Source organism: Schistocerca gregaria, chromosome X (assembly GCF_023897955.1).
Source record: "Schistocerca gregaria isolate iqSchGreg1 chromosome X, iqSchGreg1.2, whole genome shotgun sequence".
In the NCBI taxonomy this organism is placed as follows: Eukaryota; Metazoa; Arthropoda; class Insecta; order Orthoptera; family Acrididae; genus Schistocerca; species Schistocerca gregaria.
The window spans coordinates 679,353,202-679,370,763 of NC_064931.1; the positions used below are offsets into that span (position 1 = coordinate 679,353,202).

The 17,562-nt window shown below is 44.7% G+C and overlaps 1 pseudogene; it reads left to right on the top strand.

Annotated features, from left to right (window-relative positions):
- Nucleotides 1-13,481: 13,481 nt before the first annotated feature.
- On the top strand, nucleotides 13,482-13,599 carry LOC126299725 (5S ribosomal RNA; annotated as a pseudogene).
- The last annotated feature ends 3,963 nt before the right edge of the window (nucleotides 13,600-17,562 follow it).

Below are 17,562 nucleotides of genomic sequence, written 5' to 3' on the forward strand. Positions count from 1 at the left end.
CTGGTCGAAAACTAACAGCTGCCGTAGTAGGGAATTACCGTCACGCTCATAGGCTGCCGTTAACGCCTCAACACAATTGCCTACATTTGGAGGGGTGCCGCGACTGGGAAGCACGGACAGCATTGTGTTCAGCGATGGATCGCGGCCCACACTACCCCGGATGCCTATCGTCGGTGAGTATGGCTGCGACCTGGCGAGAGTTCCCATTCTTCGAATGTTTTGGAGAGGCACAGTGGTATGCCCTGGCGTCATGGTGTGGTAGTCACCGCTAGTAGTGATTGAGGGAACAACGGTACATCAAGGACACGCTGTGTCTTCATGTGTTACCTCTCATGCGGCAGTATCGTTGTACCATTTTTCAACACAACAACACTCGTCCGCACATGGCGCTCGTCTCTCTGAACTGTCTGCATAATGTTGAGGTACTCCCGTGTCCAGCAAAAACCCCAGATCTGTCCCCAACAGAACATGTCTGGAACCAGCTCAGACGTCAACTTGCAACGCAGCGCTATTACACAGGATATCAGTGACCAGTGACAATAATTGTGAGCTAGCTTGCCTCAGGAGAGGGTACAACGGTTTTATGACACGCTTTCTAGCTGAATCACTTAAAGTATCTAGGTCATAGAGAGTACAACGTCATTGTAATAATTGGATTCACACTGCCCAGATCTTAGTAAATTTGACTTAATTTTGTAATACCTGAAATACCACGACATACTCTCTCTACTGCCGAAATTTGATTTCGTTTGCTGCTCTCCTTCTGGGTGCTTAACTCTTTTCTTTGTCGGGCAGTGTCTATTTGATGATTTCAATAAACCTTTTGGCAAGAGAAGTGGACATTACCTAAACCAGTTATCTTAATTTCCTTGTTGAGTATCTTCGGAAGCTTCGTCATAGTGTCCGCAAATGGAATATCATCTTTTTATTAGCTCAGTCGTTCTCAGTTTCATCAGGTAACCATGCATTCCGCTATCATGTTCAGTCTTCTTCATCTGGCTACGTGTCACAGGGAGGATATTAGCAGGAATTTTATCTGTAGTGAAGAAGTTGTTAATCAAGAAAATTTCCTATATTTCTTGCACTGAAATCTTGGGGTTGGCCGAGTTGAATTATATGTTGTAACTCTGTTACGCGACGATTAACCTCTTTGCTTATTTTTGAAGACTGCTGTCGCTCTCAAGTAGGGATTATATTTCTAAACTTTTGTAACATGGATGCCAAACGTAGAGGACCTCCTTGACTACAATTTACGAGGGTTGCCCAGACACCAATACACCGCTTTTTTTTCTCTCAGCCGAAAACAATGCTTCGAATGCGAAACGTTACGTATGTATTATTTGAAGTCTCCTGAGTGAGCGCGCTATGTTTCCGTCACTTCCGACAGTTTCAAAATGGCGTCTGTGTGTGACACAAGTTACAAGCAACGTGCCGTCATTGAATTTCTCACTGCAGAGAAAGAAACAGTGGGGAATATTCACAAACGCTTATACACAGTCTATGGAGCATCTGCTGTCAACAGAAGTACAGTTAGTCGCTGAGCACGAAGGGTGAAGTTATCAGAAGGCGGTTCGGCGGAGCTCCACGATTCGTAGCGGCTGTCATAGCTGAAATATTGTAGCGAGCTGATGTTGACATTCACGAGGGGCCATTAAATGATGCCATTCGTGGAAGACATTTTGATGACTATGAGGAGGTGATTCACATAGTGAAACACTGGCTCCGCAACCAGGCCAAGGATTGATACCGACATGGCATACGCGCCCTTGTTTCGCGCTGGAGGAAGGCCATAGAACGGGATGGAGACTACGTAGAGAAATATGGTGTGTAGACAAAACACCATTCTCTCGTGTGTATAATTCTCATTATGTTCAATAAAGAATTGATGAAAAAAATGCGGTGCATTACGTTCTGGGCAGCCCTTGTGTTTTAACACATTTACGCAATGTATTTCGAATAAAGGCTTTCCAAATGACATGTACAGATGGACACGTGTAAGTTTTCTACTCTCAGTAAATGGAAGTTTCAGGAAGAACTCACACACCAAAACTTAGCACAGTGTGATTATTATCTAAACATAAATTACGCAAATAAATAATAGTGAAACAACCGTTGCCCAGAAATGGGACTTTTTACAGAATCATATATTACTCATTTTAAAATTTTGCATTTACCCAAGCTAGTTAACCATCGCGTAACGAATGTTCCGAAATATACAAAAACTCATATTCCTTCGCTAAATTTTGAGCTTCCTTAGTAAAAACACTTATCATCATAAACAAATATATTCAATGTCTATCCGAAATCGTGTTATTCAGAAATGGTGTCCATAAAAAATAGTGGCTGGGCGTCAGCGTATATAAAATTGTACACCACGTGTGCTCACAGTTTTTATTTGTAGATCTCACTAAAGGGCAAATCTCAATTGTCACTATTTTTTCTTTTAATAAAATTAGAAATTTGAATCAGCAGTACTCACCGTGATATGAAATTTTGGATCGCCGTCAAATTGTACTTCTGCAGCGGACAGAGTGTCACACTTGGAAGGGATGTGTTCCAGTTATCATAGTCACGTTCGATTGAAATTACCGTAGGATTTACCCGGTAACGATGCCATGGTGACAAATTTATTGTTATCGTCCCACAGATCGCTAAGCACAGCATTACAGCCCAGAAGATCCTGTAAAAAATGTTAGACTTTATAGAGCCGGTTAACATAGCTTTCCTTAGGATTGATGGTATTAGCGAACTTGTAGATGTATCAGAGTGTTGCACTACACCATATTTATTACATGCATGGAACCATGAATAAGGGCACAATTCAGTCCGAAGAAACTAAATAACGCAAACTCACGTAATAGCTTGGTAATTTAAGAATATTTATTTGTCAGCATCATGCTTTATCCCTGGAAGTTTTCCCGTCTAAGCCACATTGCCTAAACCTACATCAGTGTACAGGGCGACAACTATCGCATTATATGAAATAAAATCATGATAACTTCTGAACGGTTTACGTTAGGACGTTAAAACTGCACGGTTGACCGCTGGAAATGATGGGAATTAGTATGTGAATATAATTTGGTTTAGCGACGAAGTCCACTTTCATTTGGATGGGTTCGTCAAAGAGCAAAATTGGTGCATTTGGGGGACTGAGAATCCGCATTTCGCATCGAGAAGTCTCTTCATCCTCAACGGGTGACTGCTTGGTTTACAATGTCCAGTCACAGAATAATCGGAGCAATTTTCCGTTGCACTGCCGAAACACTTCCTTCCACACGAGCAGCAATTTCCTGGATAGATACGTCATGGCAACAATGCGCCCTCTTTCAAACTCGCTGATTTGGCGGTACGGTTCACGTATACGTCTGCAAGGGATCCTGCACGTCTGCTTAAGTCGCACTGACCCATTACCTTTGGTTTATAGCGACAACTAGATCTGCAAGCACATTTACCGGTAGGTGGTGTTGCGCCGCGATATCGATGTTGACCTTGAACCATCGTGCCGACATGGTTCAAATGCTAATCGCTTCTGCAGAACATACCAATGTACATGTCCTGTGAATATGAACGTACTATCTCTAGTCGTTCAAGGTGCTCTGTCTTTTCTGAAAATGAACGTACGATGGGGCAGGTCCATTCCTGTGAGCTCATGTACGAAAATGGCGCCATGACCTCGGATGATCTTCGGCAAGGTCGGCTTCTACCAGTTTTCCATTCTTCTGTAAATAATTCGTGTTAGTATTTTGCAACCAAGACTTATTAAACTGCTAGTTAGATATATCACACCTGTCAGAAACTGCTTTCTTTGGAAATAGCATTATTACATTCTGCTTAAAGTCTAATGGTATTTCGCCTGTCTCGTACATCTTGCACATCAGATGGTTCAAATGGCTCTGAGTACTATGGGACTCAACTGCTGTGGTCATTAGTCCCCTAGAACTTAGAACTACTTAAACCTAACTAACCTATGGACATCACACACATCCATGCCCGAGGCAGGATTCGAACCTGCGACCGTAGCAGTCGCGCGGTTCCGGACTGCGCGCCTAGAACCGCGAGACCACCGCGGCCGGCGCACATCAGATGGAGGATTTTTCTCATGGCTATCGATAGTTCTGAAGGAATGTCGTCCACTTCCAGTGGCTTGTTTCGACTTAAGTCTTTCAGAGCTCTGTCAAATTCTTCTTGCAGTATCATATCTCTCATCTCATATTCATCTATGTCCTCTTCCATTTCTGTAGTATTGCCTTCAAGTTTATCTCCCTTGTAGAGACCCTGTATAAACTGCTCCCACCTTTCCGCTTTCTCTTCTTTGCTTAGGACTAGTTCTCCACTGTGCTCCTGATAGTCATACAACTGTTTCTATTTTCTCCAAAGGCCTCTTTAATATTCCTATTTCATTCCTCAGAGCTTCCCATTCGTTTTCTACACTATTCCTTTCCCTTATTCTAGTCAATCATCGCTTAATGTTCCTACTGAAAGTCTCAACAACGTCTGATTTTTTCTACTTATCTAGCTACAGTCTTCCTACCTTTGTGCAATTTCTTCAGTTTTGATCTACAGTTCATATCCAATAAAATGTGGTCAGAGTCCACATCTGCTACTGGAAATGTCTTACAATTTAAAATCTGGTTCCGAAATCTCTGCCTTACCATTACATAATCAATCTGTTACCTTTCCTTGCCTCCAGGTCTCCTTCACGAGTACAACCTTCTTTCACGATTCTTAAGCCAAGTGTTAGCGATGATTAAATTATGCTCTGTGCAAAATTCTACCAGGCGGCTTCCTCTTTCATTCCTTTCCCACAGTCAGTATTCACCTACTTCCTTCTCTTCCGTTTCCTACTATCGAATTCCAGTCCCTGATCACTATCAAATTTTCGTCTCTCTTAACTATTTGAATAACTTCTTTTGTCTCATCATACGGTTCTTCAGTCTCTTTGTCATAAGCGTAGTTAGTTGGACACAAACTTGTACCAGTGTGATAGGTGTGGGCTTCGTGTATATCTTGGCTACGGTAATGCGTTCACTATGTTTTTCGTAATCACTTACCCGCATTCCTATTTTCTTCTACATTATTAAACCTTCTCCTGCATTAGCGCTATTGGATTTTGTTTCTGACAACTCTTTACTCATATGATTGGAAGTCCTGTTCCTCCTGTCACCGAACCTTACTAATTCTCGCTACATCTAACGTCAACCTATCCATTACCCTTTTTCAATTTTCTAACCCACCTACCCGATTAAGGGCTCTAACATTCCACTCTCCGATCCGCAGAATGCCGGCCTTGTTTCTCCTGATGACGACGTCCTCCTGAGTAATCACCACCCGAAGATCCGTATGTGGGACTATTTTACCTCCGAAATACAGTATATTGCTCCCAAGAGGACGCTATCATCATTTAACCATACAGTAGAGTTGCATGCTCTCGGGAAAAATTACGGCTGTAATTTCCCCTTTCTTTCAGCTGTTTGCAGCCTCTTGTTTGTCCGCTTGTTTTGTCCAGCTCCCAGGCTATAACACGCACTGCAAAGAGCAGAAGACACGCTGTTTTCTCTCTGTGTACGGGGCACATTTGGCACGGTTTGGAGGTGCACTTTAAATACATTGAGGTATACGTCCTGCCACATTTCTTTTTTTCTCGTTTTAAATACAGAATTAATTCTAAATACGTGAACATCACATGTATGTTTCTGGGTTCGCAGTTATTACTGTTAACATTGTCGTCAGGTTACATGTATTTACGAAAAACCGGGATTACATCCGTAGAAACCATGGTCAAATGTTAACCACTGGTTGTTGCAATTGGTGTCTGCTTTGGATGCATTTAAGGGAGTAATTGCTACCCTCCTGTCTTCCTAGACACCAGCCCTCCACCGCAAATTTTCAGCGGCGCTGGCGTAGCGAGAGAGAAGCCGATGGGTGCGGTGTGACCGACATTATAGGGCTGCAAAGATGCAGACACGAATAAAAATGCATAATGTTTTATTTAAATAGCTTGAAGAGATTTCATATAAAAAAATCGGAGGCATTACTTTTCAGCACGCACTCGTTCCATTCTCTGTACAAATGCTCCGGCCGTTATTTTTAAAAATCCAGTATGAGCTTGTAGTGTTAGAGGACCTGATGGCGACATCACACTGTTATGGTCAGGGGGATACGTTGACTTAAGCGAAACATACTAATTAAACCAACTTACACTAACTTACGCTAAGGACAACACACACACCCATGCTCGAGGAAGGACTCGAACCTCCGACGGGGGGAGCCGCACGAACCGTGACAACACGCCTAAGACCGCACGGCTACCCGCCGCGGGGCTGTTGTTAAATAAAAATTGTTTAAAAGAGACACGTACGTCGGTGGGTATCTGTTGTCAAATAAAAATTGTTTAATGCTGTGTATCCGTGTAATTTGTTAAATTATCGCGTTGTGGTGATCTTGTGTCTTCGTGAAAGAAATGGCTGTTTGTTGAATACCATACACAATGGTGGTGTGCTGCTAAATAATGCACTGCGGAAATTTTTAGACATTCACAGTCTGTATAAACAAATATACGTGTGTATGCTTGAAAAATCGGTAAAATTACTCCAAAGGTATTATTTACGTGCGTCTTCTTAAAAATTAGTAAAAGAGTCACGAAACACGTATTTACGAGTACCTCCTTGAAAATGGGGAAAATGAGTAAAATAGCAGTGAAATATATAATTACTTGTGAAACTTCCTGGCAGATTAAAACTGTGTGCCGGACCGAGATTCGAAATCGGGACCTTTGCCTTTCGCGGGCAAGTGCTCTACCAACTTCTTTTTTAACATTTTGTTCTTCGTTGATCGTTGTGTTTGGTCGTTGCGGACGTCACATGACATCCGTTAAAGTTCGTTTGCGGATCCTTGCACTCTGTTTTCTTATTACAGAAGCCAACCAGCTCTCTGACCGAACACGCTGAGCTACCGTGCTGGCTTTTTTATTTTGTTCGCTTTTGTTCGTTGTATCTGCTCGGGGCGGACGTCGTAAGGCATCCGATTAAGTTCGTAGTTGATCGATTAACTCAGGTTTTTTTTTTTTTTATTACAAAGGATACGTAACCCTCTGACCGAACACGCTGAGCTGCCGTGCCGGCACCAACGGAGCTACCCAAGCACAACTCACGCCCCGTCGTCACAGCTTTACTTCTGCCAGCACCTCGTCTCCTACCTTCCAATATCCATTCTTTCAGGAGTGCTAGTTCTGCAAGGTTCGCAGGAGAGCTTCTGTTAAGTTTGGGAGGTAGGAGACAAGGTGCTGGCAGAAGTAAAGATGTGACGATGGGGCGTGAGTCGTGCTTGGGTAGCTCAGTTGGTAGAGCATTTGCCCGCGAAAGGCAAAGGTCCCGATTTCGAGTCTCGGTCCGGCACACAGTTTTAATCTGCCAGGAAGTTTCATATCAGCACACACTCCGCTGCAGAGTGAAAATCTCATTCTGGACATAATTACTTGTGTTTTCTTAAAAAATCGGTAAAACAGCAATGAAACCCGTATTTACACGAGTGTTCTTTAAAAATCGATAAAATTACCCCAAAAATATAAATGCTGCAGAAAATAGAATTGGGTGCGATACTCTGCCAGAAATTTGCGAAAATGAAGCTAGTACTACTGGATGTCATAATCTTCTGGAAATTTGTGAATATCATCTGAATTTTCTGCTGCTGCTGCTGCTGCTGTTGCACAAGCGAGGTTGCAGTTGTTGTGGCCTTCAGTCCTGAGACTGGTTTGATGCAGCTTTCCATGCTACTATATCCTGTGCAAGCTTCTTCATCTCCCAGTACCTACGGCAACCTACATCCATCTGAATCTGTTTAATGTATTCATCTCTTGGTGTCCCTCTACGATTTTTACCCTCCACGCTGCCCTCCAATACCAAATTGGTGATCCCTTTATGCCTCAGAATATGCCCTACCAACCGGTTCCTTCTTCTAGTCAAGTTGTGCCACAAATTTCTCTTCTCTCCAATTCTATTCAATACCTCCTCATTAGTTATGTGACCTACCCACCTAATCTTTAGCATTCTTCTGTAGCACCACATTTCGAAAGCTTCTATTCTTTTCTTGTCTAAACTATTTATCGTCCACGTTTCACTTCCATACATGGCTACACTCCATACAAATACTTTCAGCAATGACTTCCTGACACTTAAATCTATGCTTGATGTTAATAAATTTCTCATCTTCGGAAATGCTTTCCCTGCCATTGCCAGTCTGCATTTTATATCCCCTCTACTTCGACCATCATCATTTATTTTGCTCCGCAAATAGCAAAACTCATTTACTGCTTTGTCTCATTTCCTAATCTAATTCCCTCAGCTTCACCCGATTTAAATCGACTACATTCCATTATCCTCGTTTTCCTTTTGTTGATGTTCATCTTATATCCTCTTTTGAAAACACTGTCCATTTCGTTCAGCTGCTGTTCCTATCCTTTACTGTCTCTGACAGAATTACACAGTCATCGGCGAACCTCAAAGTTTTAATTTCTTCTCCATGGATTTTAATTCCTACTCCGAATTTTTCTTTTGTTTCCTTTACTGCTTGCTCAATATACAGATTGAATAACATGGGGGATAGGCTACAACCCTGTCTCACTTCCTTCCCAACCACTGCTTCCCTTTCATGTCCCTCGACTCTCATAACTGCCATTAGGTTTCTGTACAAATTGTAAATAGCCTTTCGCTCCCTTTATTTTACCCCTTACACCTTCAGGATTTGAAAGAGAGTTTTCCAGTCAACATTGTCAAAAGCTTTCTCTAAGTCTACAAATGCTAGAAACGTAGATTTGCTTTTTCTTAATCTATTTTCTAAGATAACGCGTAGGGTCAGTATTGCCTCACGTGTTCCAACATTTCTAAGGAATCCAAACTGATCTTCTCCGAGGTTGGCTTCTACCAGTTTTTCCATTCGTCTGCAAAGAATTCGTGTTAGTATTTTGCAGCCGTGGCTTATTAAACTGATAGTTCGGTAATTTTCACATCTGTCAACACCTGCTTTCTTTGAGATTGGAATTATTATATTCTTCTTGAAGTCTGAGGGTATTTCGCCTGTCTCATACATCTTGCTCATTAGATGGTAGAGTTTTCTTAGGCCTGGCTCTCCCAAGGCTGTCAGTAGTTCTGTGGAATGTTGTCTACTCCCGGGGCCTTGTTTCGACTTAGGTCTTCCAGTGCTCTGTCAAACTCTTCACGCAGTATCATATCTCCCATTTCATCTTCATCTACCTCCTCCTCAATTTCTATAATATTGTCCTCAAGAACATCGCCCTTGTACAGACCATCTATATACTCCTTCCACCTTTCTGCTTTCCCTTCTTTGCTTAGAACTGGGTGTCCATCTGAGCTCTTGATATTCATGCAAGTGGTTTTCTTTCCTTCAAAGGTCTCTTCAATTTTCCTGTAGGCAGTATCTATCTTACCCCCAGTGATATGCGCCTGTACATCCTTACATTTGTCCTCTAGCCATCCCTGCTTAGCCATTTTGCACTTTCTGTAGATCTCATTTTTGAGACGTTTGTATTCCTTTTTGCCTGCTTCATTTACTGCATTTTTGTGTTTTCTCCTTTCATCAATTAAATTCAATATATCTTCTGTTACTCAAGGAAATCTATTAGCCCTCGTCTTTTTACCTACTTGATCATCTGCTTCTTTCACTATTTCATCTCTCAAAGGTACCCATTCTTCTTCTACTGTATTTCTTTCCCCTATTCTTGTCAATCATTCCCTAATGCTCTCCCTCAAGCTCTCTACAACCTCTGGTTCTTTCAGTTTATCTAGGTCCCATATCCTCAGACTCTCACCTTTTCGCAGTTTCTTCCGTTTTAATCTACAAATGGTTCAAATGCCTCTGAGCACTATGGGACTTACCATCTGAGGTCATCAGTCCCCTAGAACTTAGAACTACTTAAACCTAACTAACCACAGGACATCACAAACACCATGCCCGAGGGAGGATTCGAGCCTGCGACCACTGCGGTCGCGCGGTTTCAGACTGTAGCGCCTAGAACCGCTCGGCCACTCCGGCCGATTTTACTCTACAGTTCATAACCAATAGAATGTGGTCAGAGTCCACATCTCCCCTTGGAAATGTCTTACAATTTAAAAAAAAAATGGCTCTGAGCACTATGGGACTCAACTTCTGAGGTAATTAGTCCCCTAGAACTTAGAACTAGTTAAACCTAACTAACCTAAGGACATCACACACATCCATGCCCGAGGCAGGATTCGAACCTGCGACCGTAGCGGTTTCGCGGTTCCAGACTGCAGCGCCTACAATTTAAAACCTGGTTCCTGAATCTCTGTCTTACCATTATACACTCCTGGAAATTGAAATAAGAACACCGTGAATTCATTGTCCCAGGAAGGGGAAACTTTATTGACACATTCCTGGGGTCACATACATCACATGATCACACTGACAGAACCACAGGCACATAGACACAGGCAACAGAGCATGCACAATGTCGGCACTAGTACAGTGTATATCCACCTTTCGCAGCAATGCAGGCTGCTATTCTCCCATGGAGACGATCGTAGAGATGCTGGATGTAGTCCTGTGGAACGGCTTGCCATGCCATTTCCACCTGGCGCCTCAGTTGGACCAGCGTTCGTGCTGGACGTGCAGACCGCGTGAGACGACGCTTCATCCAGTCCCAAACATGCTCAATGGGGGACAGTTCCGGAGATCTTGCTGGCCAGGGTAGTTGACTTACACCTTCTAGAGCACGTTGGGTGGAACGGGATACATGCGGACGTGCATTGTCCTGTTGGAACAGAAAGTTCCCCTGCCCGTCTAGGAATGGTAGAACGATGGGTTCGATGACGGTTTGGATGTACCGTGCACTATTCAGTGTCCCCTCGACGATCACCAGAGGTGTACGGCCAGTGTAGGAGATCGCTCCCCACACCATGATGCCGGGTGTTGGCCCTGTGTGCCTCGGTCGTATGCAGTCCTGATTGTGGCGCTCACCTGCACGGCGCCAAACACGCATACGATCATCATTGGCACCAAGGCAGAAGCGACTCGCATCGCTGAAGACGACACGTCTCCATTCGTCCCTCCATTCACGCCTGTCGCGACACCACTGGAGGCGGGCTGCACGATGTTGGGGCGTGAGCGGAAGACGGCCTAACGGTGTGCGGGACCGTAGCCCAGCTTCATGGAGACGGTTGCGAATGGTCCTCGCCGATACCCCAGGAGCAACAGTGTCCCTAATTTGCTGGGAAGTGGCGGTGCGGTCCCCTACGGCACTGCGTAGGATCCTACGGTCTTGACGTGCATCCGTGCGTCGCTGCGGTCCGGTCCCAGGTCGATGGGCACGTGCACCTTCCGCCGACCACTGGCGACTACATCGATGTACTGTGGAGACCTCACGCCCCACGTGTTGAGCAATTCGGCGGTACGTCCACCCGGCCTCCCGCATGCCCACTATACGCCCTCGCTCAAAGTCCGTCAACTGCACATACGGTTCACGTCCACGCTGTCGCGGCATGCTACCAGTGTTAAAGACTGCGATGGAGCTCCGTATGCCACGGCAAACTGGCTGACACTGACGGCGGCGGTGCACAAATGCTGCGCAGCTAGCGCCATTCGACGGCCAACACCGCGGTTCCTGGTGTGTCCGCTGTGCCGTGCGTGTGATCATTGCTTGTACAGCCCTCTCGCAGTGTCCGGAGCAAGTATAGTAGGTCTGACACACCGGTGTCAATTTGTTCTTTTTTCCATTTCCAGGAGTGTATAATCTGATACCTTCTAGCGTCTCCTGGCTGCTTCCATGTATAAGGAGCAAGGTACAATTTACGAATGCCAAGCTATCCCTCAGGATGTTGGGAACACCAAAACGAGTGTTGATGGAGGCAAGGCCAGAAGCCAAGCAGGGGCGAAGAGGCAATTGGCAGGTTTGTTTTCTTAAGGAGAACAATGGAGTCCTTGTCGGAAGACCTGCTTTGTCCCACTACTGACGTCAATAAGGTATACTCCTCTGCGTGAGGTATTACTACTCTAATTTTATCATCCAAATCCCAGCCATGGTGATACTTGTATGTAATGACTCAATAATATAATAGAATTTAATCCTTCTTGTGAATGTCTGTAACTTAAGATTTTCAAAATTTCTATTACTCTCCCACTTCTACTGAGTCTATGTGATCGCATCCATCATCATTCAACCAATAGATACTCTCTTTTGACGTAACTTACTAAAATTTGTATCAGTAGATTTCATTATTAGACGCTGTGAACAGGAAATCATCTTTCATCTAGACACCAAAAATGAGATTCTAATTAAGAAAAGGGTAAGTCTGTTGACAGAGTGTCTTCTATCCTACTCTGCGTAGGGAGAACACTCGATCTGGTGATATCGTAGAGGTCGGTGGAATGAAACAGGCAGGTCCAGAGGTAAATGACAGTGGAGATCATGAAGCGTTCACAACAATCCAGAGAGCAATCCATATCACGAATGTAAATTAGGCAAGGTCAAAACTGTGCTATTCAATGGCTCGTAACTAATGCTGTTCATTAATAGCTGCAAAATACGTCATATCGACAGATTGACGTGCATATTTGCAGGCATGGTGCGTGGGATAACCACTAGAATACTCCTGCTATCACACGAAATCGCACCCCTGACCAAACTCCAGGTGTAGGTGCAGTGCGCGTAGCACGCAGACAGGTTGGTTTTGGACCATCAACTGACTTTCTAACCAACAGCCGGCCGGGGTGGCCGAGCGGTTCTAGGCGCTACAGTCTGGAACCGCGCGACAGTGCGGTCGCAGGTTCGAATCCTGCCTCGGGCATGGATGTGTGTGATGTCCTTAGGTTGGTTAGGTTTAAGTAGTTCTAAGTTCTAGGGGACTGATGACCTCAGAAGTTAAGTCCCATAGTGCTCAGAGCCATTTGAACCATTCTAACCAACATATGGCCATCACTGGCACTGAGGCAGGAGCACCTATCGTCAGAAAACACAATAGACCTCTACCCTGCCCTCCAATCAGCTCTCGCTTGACACCACTGAAGTCAAAAATGGCGGTGATTTGGAGTCAGTTGAATGTTCGCTACAGGGCGTCTGGCCCGAAGCTGTTCTTGAACGAACAGGTTTGTAACACGTTGCTGTATCACTATGGTGCCAAATACTGCTCACACTCGTTGCATCACTGTGGCGCCAACTACTGCTCAAACTGCTGTTGCAGACGCTCTACGAAGCGACAGAATCATATGCCGAACATGATAGTCTTCCCCCTCCGTAGTCCCACGAGGGCGTCCGGAGGCAGGTCTTGCGACACTACCTTCCTGTGACCACCGCTGCCAGCAATCATATACAGTGGCTGCGTCCCTGCCAAGACTTTTTGCAGTTACGCAGAAGGAACATCCAGCTGCTCCTAACCCTATTATACGACCTTGTTCAAACTCAATGACGTTTTGACATTGGCAGCTTTTTCGCCTTAAAAGCATCCTTCAGTGCCAACAGCCTTGCCGCAGTGGTAACACCGGTTCCCGTCAGATCACAGAAGTTAAGCGCTGTCGGGCTGGGATAGCACTTGGACGGGTGACCATCCGGTCTGCCGAGCGCTGTTGGCAAGCGGGGTGCGCTCAGACCTTGTGAGGCAAACTGAGGAGCTGCTTGACTGAGAAGTAGCGGCTCCGGTCTCGGAAACTGACATACGGCCGGGAGAGCGGTGTGCTGATCACATGCCCCTCCAATGACGCCTATGGGCTGAGGATTACACGGCGGCCGGTCGGTACCTTTGGGCCTTCATGGTCTGTTCGAGAGGAGTTTAGTTTCAAAAGCATCCTTCAGTAACATCAATTCACCACGTCCAATCTCAAATATAGCTAACGCTCACGTCCGCTACAGAGTGTCTTTAAAACAAACCTGATTTGCATCCTTACACTGTGACTGGCGCGAAATTAGACTAGACTAGACATCATATTTCAGATGCAGAAAGGCGCCTACCAACTATAGTTTATGTCGCACAACTCAGTGTTGTGATCTTTTTTTCCAGCGGTATTGTATTGTCATTTTAACCCTTCGAGGCGTGGATACGTCATTGATGGTTACAATGTCTGTCTCTGTACTGTGTCTGTCTCTTCACAATACGTTGTCCTTCATACATGCATACATCACTGTATAAACACAGACATTGTAACCATCGATGATGTATCCATGCCTGAGTGGCCTAAAACGATGATTATGATATTGCAGGGCCTGTGTTGTTAAGAAGATCGATTCACTGTAACTTCGAACGTGCATGCATGTCTGAAGGAACATGGCATCATTCTTCTTAAAAAAAAAAAAAAAAAAAAAAAAAAGACATTTTAGTATCGTATTTATCCGCCGATGCCATGCAGCGAGCCGGCCGTAGTGGCCGAGCGGTTCTAGGCGCTACAGTCTGTAACCGAGTGACCGCTATGGTGGCAGGTTCGAATCCTGCCTCGGGCATGGATTTGTGTGATGTCCTTAGGTTAGTTAGGTTTACTTAGTTCTAAGTTCTAGGCGACTGATGACCTCAGAAGTTAAGTCGCATTCCTGTACGGGAATTCCATAATGTAGGCACGAGTAGAGGTTGCGACTAAGGTTGTTAGTCGTGCACGGATAACTAGTCGGTTCAAGCGACCACTCGCGTGAAGCGGGAGATAAAGGTTCGATTCCTGACCCGGCACAAATATTCATTGTCGTCATTCCCTTAAACAGCTGGTTGTTGCTCGTATTCGCAGCTGTAAATACACCACTGGCCATTAAAATTGCTACACCACGAAGATGACGTGCTACAGACCTGAAATTTAACCGTCAGGAAGAAGGTGCTGTGGTATGCAAATGATTAGCTTTTCAGAGCTTTCACACCAGGTTGGCGCCGGTGGCGACACCTACAACGTGCTGACATGAGGAAAGTTTCCAACCGATTTCTCATACACAAAGAGCAGTTGGCCGACGTTGCCTGGTGAAACTTTGTTGTGATGCCTCGTGTAAGGAGGAGAAATGCGCACCATCACGTTTCCGACTTTTGATAAAGGTCGGATTGTAGCCTATCGCGATTGCAATTTATCGTATCGCGACTTTGCTGCTCGCGTTGGCCGAGATCGAATGACTGTTAGCAGAATATGGAATCGGTGGGTTCAGGAGGGTAATACAGAACGCCGTGCTGGATCCCTACGGCCTCGGATCACTAGCAGTCGAGATGACAGGCATGTTATCCGCATGGCTGTAACGGAACGTGCAGCCACGTCTCGATCCCTAAGTCAACAGATGGGGATGTTTGCAAGACAACAACCATCTGCAGCAACAGTTCGACGACGTTTGCAGCAGCATGGACTATCAGCTCGGAGACCGTGGCTGCGGTTACCCTTGATGCTGCGTCACAGACAGGAGCCCCGCGATGGTGTACTCAACGACGAGCCTGGGTGCACGAATGGCAAAATGTCATTTTTTCGGATGAATCCAAGTTCAGTTTACAGCATCACGTTGGTCGCATCAGTGTTTGTCGACATCGAGGTGAACGCACATTGGAAGCGTGTATTCGTCATCGCCATACTGACGTATCACCCGGCGTGATGGTATGGGGTGCCATTGGTTACACGTCTCGGCCACCTCTTGTTCGCATTGACGGCACTTTGAACAGTGGATGTTACATTTGAGATGTGTTACGACCAGTGGCTCTACCCTTCATTCGGTCCCTGCGAAACCCTACATTTCAATAGGATAATGCACGACTGCATGTTGCAGATCCTGTACGGGCCTTCTGGATACAGAAAATGTTCGACTGCTTCCCTGACCAGCACATTCTCCAGATCTCTCACCAACTGAAAACGTCTGGTCAATGGTGGGGGAGCAACTGGCTCGTCACAATACACCAGTCACTACTCTTGATGAACTGTGCTATCGTGCTGAAACTGCATGGTCAGCTGTACCTGTACACGCCATCCAAGCACTGTTTGACTCAATGCCCAAACGTATCAAGGCCGTTATTACGGCCATAGGTGGTTCTGGGTACTGATTTCTCAGGACCTATGCACCCAAATTGCGTGAAAATGTGATCACACGTTATTTCTAGTATAATATATTTGTCCAATGAATACCCGTCTATCATCTCCATTTATTCTTGGTGTAGCAATTTTAATGGCCAGTAGTGTACATTTCATATAAAATTATGATACAATATTTATCACTCTATACCTGAATTACGAATTGTGCGTGCATAAGAACTGTTACTACGTGACATATAAAGGTTTTGATCGGTCGTGGAGGCATGTTGCTATAGCCAAAATTTTAAGGCAACCCCTTGAGATACGCAGGTAATCTGCATTCGAGTCCTGGTCCGGCAGAAAATTTGCATGTCTCGCAAACAGCTGACTTCAACGCACAGTCACCGAATGAGAAACTATTGAGTGATCAGCAATAGCCGAGCTGCAGTACTTGGCGGTAAACAGTGGTGAGAGAGCTGCGCCATCTCACACGCTCGGCGCGGCGGCAGTGCCCCACCCAGGTGCAAGCCCCAGCTGCCCCTGGACCCACTCTCGATCAATACTCGGGCTATACTCTATAGTTGAGTCGGCGCAAATTGGTTCGTGACCGCTGGCAACTTGTTGACGTTGTAGTCATAGGATAACACTTATCTGTCTATTTGTGAAGTGCATTGTTTCATATTTCTGAACATTTAAAATAGGTTCTTTATCAATGCACCAATCTGAAATCTTACCAGCATCTGACTGAATATTTTTGGAGCTTTATTTCGGACAGCACTTCATTAGATACAACACGCGAAAATCATTTTATGACGTGCCTGTCATAAATTTTCCTAATGCTGTGAAATGATAAATCACAACTGTCTCATTTACTTCTCAACCTATTTGTTGTCAATTTACGATGGTCAAAATTGTGACAGCTTGAGCTCTTATGTACGTTAATGTGAACTTAAGTGTTCTTTTCATGAAATTCAGTGTACATTTCAAACATGTGTTTTATATGGCTAAACAGAGTAAATACTCTAGAGGCAAAATAAAATCTGAGGTTACTATTAATGTTATCTGACAGGTCATTGATATGCAACAATAACAGCAAGGGTCCCTTCACACATACCTGCTTCACGCTTGAAGTTACTGCTATATCTGTCGACGACTCTACTAGGTAATCCTCAATACAGTCCCAGATTTCGTTTTCTACCCCATAAAATCTCCTTTTGTCAATAAACATTGTTGTGTTTTCGACTCAAATGGTTTTCGGAAGTCAAGAAATTTTGAATCCACCTAATTGCCTTGTTTCAGGATATGGTGTGAGAAAAGATCAAGTTGTGTTTCGCATGATCGTTCTTTTCGTGATACATGTTGCACGCAGGAGGTCATTCTGTATGAGATAACGCACTGTTTCAACTCTGAATATGTTACAGCGTTGTACAACAGGAGGACGTCAATGAGACTGAACGATAGTTTCGTAGATACCTTCCGCTACCCTTGTATTAGATGGTTGTGACCAGTCGATACATATTTTTCCGGGACATGGTGAACTAAACTTGAGACGCTATTCTTCCACAAGATCCTGCCCAGATG